Source organism: Plecotus auritus (assembly GCF_963455305.1).
Source record: "Plecotus auritus genome assembly, chromosome: 6".
Taxonomy (NCBI): Eukaryota; Metazoa; Chordata; class Mammalia; order Chiroptera; family Vespertilionidae; genus Plecotus; species Plecotus auritus.
Window position 1 is genome coordinate 35,455,469 of NC_137773.1, and position 9,458 is coordinate 35,464,926.

Sequence of the window (9,458 nt, forward strand, 5' to 3'; positions counted from 1 at the left end):
GTAGCATCAAATATCCCATATCCCAGGAAACCCCTCAGTCCTGGGAAAACCAGAATGGTTCATCACTCTATTACCACCCATATTTTGGTATGACATGACTTACCGCCTTGGTGACTCTGGAAATCTGGGCCCCAGGACAGCACATTCTAGAACAGGGAATTGGCAAACTATGGCCTGAAGGCCTGATCTGGCCCTCTGCCTATTTTTGTACAGCCCTTGAGCTAAGAATAGTTTTTTATATTTTCTAATGGTTGAAACAAAATTAAAGAATATTTCATGACATGTGGAAATTATATGAAATTCAAATTTTAGTGTTCATAAACAAAGGAGCACAGCCAGGCCCATTCATTTACATATTGTCTCTGTCTGCTTTCACCTTCCAAGGCAGAGTTGATTAGCTGCAACAGAGAGCTATATGGACCCATGGACCTCAAAGTCTAAAATATTTACTGTATGACCCTTTACATAGTTTGCTAGCCCCTGTTCTAGAGGAAGGCAGAAGGTGGGGTGCCTGACCTGGGCCAGGTATGGCTATGATGCTTTTCAGTACTTCTCCTTCAGAACTGGAGAAGGAAAGAGAGGGAAGAAGTGGGCATGACAGCAGACGAGCTGTGAGGTAGGGACAAGGCACTAATTTTTTAAAGACTCAGCTTGCCCATCTGTAGAGTGGGGTGAAGGTAGGCAGGCTCTGCTTTTCTTTGACTTCAGTGCCTAGTCTTCCAAGCTGACACTATCCTCTCCAATAACTCAAGTCCCCCACTCTAGGGGACTTCTGTGTTACCTAGGGCAGGTCCTGCTACCTCTGGGCCCAACCCTGAGTCTTCTCCACTCCACAGAGTGGGTACCTGGCTGGCTTTAGGGCAGACCCAGATCCTGCTCCACGGACTGGAAACTCTATTCTATCCAGGGACAAGAAGTACCTACTATGTGCAAAGCACTCTTAGGGCCTCCTAACATTGGAATGGTCCAATGATCTCCTCTTTCCTTTTATCCAGACATCTGAGGTGGGAAGCTCTCCTCCCTGAGAGAAGGTGCAGTAGGGCCATTAGCCCATGACCCCTGCTCCTTAGGTAAACATGACTATAAACCTCTCAGGTGCCAGGCCATGTTCTATGTGCTGTTGAGCTGAGCCCACAGGCAGCCAACAATCTAGGAGAGCTTAAACAATGTAGGAAGACTCTAGTACAATTGGGACCCAATGCCAAGTCTAAAATGGGCCTTAATTTGGCCCCTCTGCCCTATCTAGCCCTACAATAAGATACACTCTCCTTTTTCTCCCAGAGAGCTAGAGGGGCGGAGGCTTGTGGGGAGCTGACCTCAGTGTGGACCTTCCTGAGCCTTAGCTCTGCACTTGCAGTGGTCTGCTTGGTTTGCTCACACAAGGCTGCAGTGAGCCCTTTAGAGGCCTCCTGTATGGGCCCTCTAGGCTACCTCATGGACACAGTTCTCTCTATGGAAAGAGGCATGTATGGACAGGGTTCCTCAGCTCTGAGTCTGTATCAGACTTCAGTGGACTGATACACAGCCCCAGATACAGTGATAATATGAGACACCACCCACCTCCAAGCAAGCACTGGGTTGCCTGAGAAGCCTCAGATATTGCCCACCCCTCTGGGACTTAGTACTTCATAGTTAATCAGCATGCAATCTGGGCACCCTGAAATCCACAAAGGTCACCAGCCCTGCCAGGAACAGGAGTCATCCAGCCCAGGCCTCCTGCTCCCTGAGGGTACTGTGCTGTCTCTGAGGACAGGAACCACAACATTCCCACCTCTGTAGCTGCAGAAATAGTTATAAAATGAATAACCTTTGGCAGGTGGGTAGAACTTGATACCTTTTCAAAACTCTTTAACATCTATTAACTCATTTGATTCTCTGTTCTTCTTTTTGGCTACCCAGGATCTGAACCCTCTTCCTGTGATGGGGAATTCCCCTTATTTTGAGGTAGAGCCACTTCCACCATAGAAAGTACCACGTGCACACTTTTCCCAGCCTCTCTGTGGCAGGGCAGGGGCCCATGACCTAGGCTCTGATAATCAGACATATGGCTCCAGACTGTGACCTGGGAGCTAGTGGACCAAAAAAGCAGGAACCACAGAGAGTTTTCCTTGGTGGTCATTGTGGGTGCAATAGGCCAGCCTTCATAGGACAGTGGAGCTGGTGGCACTTGAGGGCATGGACAGGATGCTGCAGCCCAGACAGCAGAGCCTAGTGCAGAATGGTGGTAGGGACAATGATAGCAGCAAGGTCTTGACGGAGCCAGTTCTGCAGTATGATCTTGGGTCCTGCTTGTGGCCGTGTGGCCTCTGGGGCTGCTTCTCTGCCCAGAGATTCTCTGAGCTGCTTAATATTCTTATTATTTTTCTGCTTAAGTCAACTGAGTCAATCTGCCTAAGTTAAGAGTCAATTTCTGTTGCTTACAGCTAGAAACTCTGTTATAATCCTTGAGACAGGACAGCTGGATTCCCTATTTTCAGGTGGACAAATTGAGGCTTAGAGACTGGCCCAAGCTCATGCAATGTGACAATTTCTGAGTTGAGACCAGAACCCTGAACTAGGTGGAACAGACCTACAACTAGCAGATGGGAGTCCAGACAAAAAAGTTTCTCAGAAGTAGAGCTGCCTCACCAGGTCAGAAGCCCCTATTACTGGAGGTGTGCAAGTAGATCTGAAGAGATTAAAGAGTGAAGCCAGGCAAGGTAACGCCAGCTCCCTTTTTCCTTATGGATTACATGTGTTATCATCTATGCAACTCAGATTACTCTTTATGAACATAAATATGTTAAGGTGAAAACACAATTCCATGTGCTGCAGCTTCAAGTCCCCAAAATCTATTTTCTTCACCATCCAGCCCATCCCTGACCCAAGAAACAACTTCTGGCTAGTCAGTGTCTCAGAACAAGGTCATGACATTTATTGGCCTCCCTCACTTTAACGAAAAAGACCCTACGCCAAACAAATACAAGCACAGACATTTGCAACTGATTATGGTATTGCTGATCAGTCAAATTTCATTGCAAATTGCATGTTGAAATTGACCGTGGGTGAGTTGTCTGGAAAAGTGACACGGGTACATAGGACTAAATTAATAATTCAATCTAGACCTGACCAGACACTCTGAAGAAGAGGAAAAAGCAGATTAGCATTGCCCCAAGATCGCTTGTTTACCCGGGCACCTCCTGCCAATGTGCCTGGCTTCTAAGGGAAGTTGATCTTCCTCTAGGATCCTCCCACTTTTTGACATGGCAGGGCGTTGAGTATTCCAGTCTTTAATTCTTGGTTTGCAAAATTGCAGCCTTGAGTGGTGTGGGGAGAAGACTGCCCTATGTCCCATCTGTTGCTGAGAAGCCCACGCAGGAGGCTTACAAGCCCCCTGCTGCAATGAATAGGGCTTTCGGCTTCCCATTGGTTTGTACTGGGCCCAGGAGACATAACCCACCTTGAACGCCTACCTGGGTTCCTCAGGTATGGTGTGGTTCCAGAGCAGTGAGCCCGGAAGGTGGGAGAGAAACCTAGAGGGGTTTTATAGAATTTCTCACTTGGCCTGGTCCCTGTGGGGTCCCCGAGAGCAATGAAGTCCAGTGGAGAGACAATCTCAGCTTGGTATGGAGGCCACAAGATGAATGGGCAATATCCTCAGGGCTAGACCTTTAGCAGTATCCTCCTGAAAGGTCGCTGTGCCCTGAAGGAAGGCAAGAAGGAGACCCAGCAGGCAGAGTGTACTGGGGCAGGCACCTGTATGCCTATGAGATGCAGCCACAGTGGCCACCTTGACCCAGCTATGAGTGCTTCACACCAAGCTGCTCAGCCAGCCCAGAGTGCAGACTGAATCTACCAGCTGGCAATGTTCACTGAGTCATTGGCCCCATTCCAGATGCCCTCACTCCATAGAACTGGCGACTTGGGCCTAATTGAAGTGGTGTGGCCACAATTCAGATTCGGGGGACTGCTTAGAGACAATATGAGGTGGAATTCAAGAAAGGCTTAGGCCAGATATATAAATTTGGAAGTCATCAGCAACTGAATAGTATTTAAAACCATGACACTGTAGAAGATTATCAAGGGAGTTAGTGTAGACAAGAGATGAAAAGAGGTCCAAGGGCTGCCCAGTAGGCATGGCTCAGTGGTTGAGCATCGACCTATAAACCAGGAGGTCACAGTTTGATTCTGGTCAGGGCACATACCCAGGTTGTGGGCTTGGGCTCTAGACCCACTGTGGGGCATGCAGGAGGCAGCCAATCAATGATTCTCTCTCATCACTGATGTTTCTGTCTCTCTATCCCTCTTCCTTCCTCTCTGAGATCAATAAAAATATGTTAAAAAAAGAAAAGAAAAGAGGTCCAAGGGCGGAGCCTTGGAGGTGAAGTGCCAGCAAAGGAGACAGAGGAGGAGCAACCAGAGAGGTAGAAGGGGAACCAGGAGAGGGTGGTGCTGATCTGGGCACCAGGTAAGGAGAGATGAACTTTTACATGCCACGGAGAGACAAGGAAGGTGAGGCCTGAGCTTTAACAACATGGCAAGTCCTTGGCAAAGGCAGTTTTGCTGTGGTATGGGGGCTAAAGCCTGATGGGAGTGGAAGGGAGAAAGGAAGGAAGGAGAGTACCTGAAGGCGGCAAGAAGAGTCCATTCCTTCTAAGAGCTGTGCCATAAAGAGGATCAGAGAAATTGGGTGGGAGCCTGAGGGGAATATAAGGCCAAGAGGAGGTTTCTCTTTTTAAAAAAATTTTTTTTTAATTAAATAAATCTTTATTGTTCAGATTATTACAATTGTTCCTCTTTTTTCCCCCATAGCTCCCCTCCACCCAGTTCCCACCCCACCCTCTGCCCTTACCCACCCCCACTGTCCTCATCCATAGGTGTACGATTTTTGTCCAGTCTCTTCCAGCACCCCCACACCCCTTTCCCCCCTGAGAATTGTCAGTCCACTCCCTTTCTATGCCCCTGATTCTATTATATTCACCAGTTTATTCTGTTCATCAGATTTTTTTATTCACTTGATTTTTAGATTCACTTGTTAATAGATATGTATTTGTTGTTCATCATTTTTCTCTTTACTTTTTTCTTCTTCCTCTTCTTAAAGAATACCTTTCAGCATTTCATATAATACTGGTTTGGTGGTGATGAACTCCTTTAGCTTTTTCTTATCTGTGAAGCTCTTTATCTGCCCTTCAATTCTGAATGATAGCTTTGCTGGGTAGAGTAATCTTGGTTATAGCTTCTTGCTGTTCATCACTTTGAATATTTCTTGCCACTCCTGTCTGGCCTGCATAGTTTCTGTTGAGAAATCAGCTGACAGTCGTATGGGTGCTCCCTTGTAGGTAACTAACTGTTTTTCTCTTGCTGCTTTTAATATTCTCTCTTTGTCTTTTGTTCTTGGCATTTTAATTATGATGTGTCTTGGTGTGGTCCTCTTTGGATTACTTTTGTTTGGGGTTCTGTGCGCTTCCTGGACTTGTAAGTCTATTTCTTTCACCAGGTGGGGGAAGTTTTCAGTCATTATTTCTTCCAATAGGTTTTCAGTATCTTGCTTTCTCTCTTCTTCTGGCACCCCCATAATTCGAATGTTGGTATGCTTGAAGTTGTCCCAGAGGCTCCTTACACTATCTTCATATTTTTGGATTCTTTTTTCTTTTTGCTTTTCCGGTTGAGTGTTTTTTGCTTCTTTGTATTTCAAATCTTTGACTTGATTCTTGCAATCCTCTAGTATGCTGTTAGGTCTCTGTATAATATTTTTTATTTCAGTCAGTGTATGATTAATTTCTAGTTGGTCCTTTTTCATATCCTCGAGGGTCTCGCTAAATTTATCGGCCTTTTCTAGAAAATTCTTGAAAAAAATTATAACCGTGGTTTTGAACTCTATATCCAGTTGTTTGCTTTCCTCCACTTCTTTCATTTGTGATCTGTTTCTTTGTCGCCGCATTTTGGCTGCTTCCCTGAGTTGATAGAGTGGCTTTGTGTGCTAGGTGTCCTATAGGGCCCAGTGGCTCAGCCTCCCCAGTTACCTGAGGTGGACACTCTTGGTGCACCCCTTTGTGGGCTGTGTGCACAGTCTTGTTGTAGTTAAGCCTTGATTGTTGTTGGTATCACTGGGAGGAATTGACCTCCAGGCCATTTGGCTGTGAGGATCAGCTGTGTCTACCCCGGGAGAACTTCTGTGCTGGAGACACCCTTATGAGATAGGACTTGCAAAAGCCTCTGTGTTCAGCTTGGATGGGGCAGAGTCTCAGGGCAGAGCAGACAGCATTGGTTTCCCATCAGCCCTGCCCTAATAGGCCCCTGTGTCTCAGTGTCCTGTGGTAATTACTGCAAGCACCTCTGAGAGAAAGCCGCCTTTGAGTTCTGCCCGCTGCCAGACAGTCCAGTTTCTCCCCAAATGAGTCTGGGTCCCCAGAGTCTCACCCAGAACTGGAGTTCAGTGCAGTCGGGAGCTTTTGTCTCCCTCCCGCTTGAGAAAGCCAGCCGCGTACTCAGTTGCCCGCCCTTGCCCTCTCCGTGTGCGTGCCTCGGTACCTCTGCCTTCCACAGTTCCTCTGAGTCTCAGTGTGCTTTTCTCTTTCCTTTTAGTTGTAGAATTTCCACTCAGCCAGCCTTCCTGTGGTTCTGGATGATGTCCGTTTTGTCTTTTAGTTGTAGTTTTGAAATTGTTGTGCGACGCAGCAGTTTAGGTGTTTACCTATGCCACCATCTTGGTGTCTTAAAATTTTTTTTTAACTGATTTTTTATTTTATTTTATTTTATTAATCCTCATCTGAGGATATTTTTCCATTGATTTTCTTTTTTAAAGAGAGAGTAGAAGGGAGAGGAAGAGACACAGAGAGAGAAACATCCATGTGAGAGAGACACATCGATTGGTTGCCTCCCACATGAGCCCTGACGAGGGCCGGGGATCGAGCCTGCAACTAAGGTACATGCCCTTGACAGGAATCGAATCTGGGACCCTTCAGTTTGATGGCCAATGCTCTATCCACTGAGCCAAACTGGCCAGGGCGAGGTTTCTCTTTAAGATGGAAAAATTACAGTATTTGTATGTGTTAGGAATACTCCTGCAGAGAGGGGTGTTTTGATGATGTGGGTGAGAAAGGGGATAAGTGTTGGAGTGAAGTCCTTGAGTAGACAGATGGGGACGGCATCTGGTACCCAAAAAAGGGGCTGTCCTTGAATAGGAACATGGACGCTTCATCCATATTAGGGACATGGAAGGCAGAGTTGATTAACACAGTGCAGGTGGGTGGGGGAAACCGTGGAGGAGGCCATGGAACTGCTCTTCCAAGGGCTTCTATTTTCTTAGCAAACTAGGATGAGGTTGTCAGTAGAGTGAGACTGGTCAGCACATTGTAGGTTTTTTGTCAGTCCTGGGCAGCTTGTGGGTGCAGGTGTAGAGTGGGTAGAGGGTTGAGTTTAACCTGGGTTGTGGTTTTGCCAGGTGACTATATACTGACCTGAGTGAAGAGGGAAGTGGGACTCGAGGGGTGGGGGATAATGAATTTTTCTTGGATCAGTAGGTTCTAGGAAGAATTGTTGGAGTGGGGATACTAGAGGGAATGAACTGGAGAGAAAGGCAGTGCTTTTCACAGAGCGGGATACATGATATCGAGATGAAGAAGGAATTGCCTTGACAGATAACAACTAGTTCAAAGTCTGGCTATGGGAGTGAGAGGCCGAAATATTGCAGAAGCCAAGATCTTGAATAGAGGGCCAAGGGGCTGAGAGGCTTGTTCATCCACATGACTGATGAAACAAACAAACAAACCAAAAAAAAAGGTAGTAGGGGGCTTGGAGAAGGTTACTGTGGGTCAGGATCTAAAATTTTCAAGGAATGAGGGCAAGTGACAGGAGGTCTGTGAATGACTGCCAAAGTGGAGAGAAATGGGTGGTCATGACTGATCACCTGGCATTCAAACATGGGTGTTTGTAAGGAGGAGGACAAACAGAAATGGCACTGGGGGGGCAAAATGGGCACCTCTCATCCCTAGACCCAGGAGTACACAAGCACTTGAGGGGCTGCTGGAGAAGCAGAGTCCTTGCAGGGAGGTAGTTTTCCATTAGAGCAAGAAAGCAACGAGGACATTCCGAAATGACGTCCAGGATATAGGGGAATTTGTTGATGTTACACCATGAGTGTTAGAGAGTCCAGTGAAAGGATTTCTGGACATGGAATAGGGTGGGCCATGAAGTCAGAAAAGGGAAATACAGAGCCATTTGGGGCTTAGAGTCCTGGGATGAGGGATGTCCTGAGAATTCTAGGCCTCTTGTGGGTTCTGATTAAAGGTCTGATGAGGTCCTGAGGGGCCCAAGCCAGAGGGTGGTGGCCAGGTTGGGTTTGTAGGGAGGAAGGAGGAGGAGACTGTACTTGTCAGGAGCCCTCTTCATTCCTGCTGATGGTGGTCTGGAGATCTGAGTGGGGGGCAGTCTTCCCAGAGCAGACAGAACTCTGGGCTTCCTCTTCAGTTCCAGGTAGGAATATTAATCAAAACATTCTCCACACAACTGATACTAAAACCACAGACACGTCAATGAAACAGAATTGCCCAGAAATAGACTTGTATAGATAGCATAATAAATCTATCTATAATAAGCTTGGGCCTCAGACAGTAGAGATAAAAAACATGATTTCCCCCTCAAGGATAATTGGTTAACTATTTGAGAAAAAAATAAATCCAGACTGTACCTTAGATCTTATACTAAATGAATTCAGGTCAAATTGAAAAGCTAGTGTAAAAAATGTGATTTTAGTGTAAAAATAGAAATAGACCCGCATGTACATGATCAATTGATTTTCAACAAACAGTACCAAGGCAATTCAAGGGGGAACAAACAATCTTTTCAACAAATAGTGCTGGAACTATTAGATAGCCATATGCAACATAGTGACCTGTGACTCTTACACTATTAACCATATACAAAAATTAACTTGATATGGATTATAGGCCTATATGTATGAGCCATACACAAAATTACATATGCAAATTTCATACAAAAATTATGTACAATCCAATTTTAAAATGGGCAAAAGACTTGAAGAAGATTTCACCAAAGAAGACATTTAGATAACAAACACATGAGAAGATACTCAACATCATTTGTCATTAGGGAAATACAAATTAAAATTGCACATCCACTAGAAGGACTAGAATTTAAAGATTGACCAAATCAAGTATTAGCAAGATCAGTAGTTGCCCTAGGATGGATAGATCACAAATGCATGAGGAAACACTGGGGAATTATGGGTATGTCATATGAACACAGCAGAGTTTAACCTTTCTTCAGCTGATAGACATTTGGGTTATTGACAGTTTGGGCTGTGGCAGATGCAAAGATGTGCCACCCAGATGCCACCTCAAGGAAGAATTTGGTGTGAGGTAGGGTTCCAATTTTATTCTTTTCCCTAGTGGATACCTAATGATTCCAGCGAAGTTTATCGAGAATCTATCTTTTTGCCACTGCTATGCACTGTCATC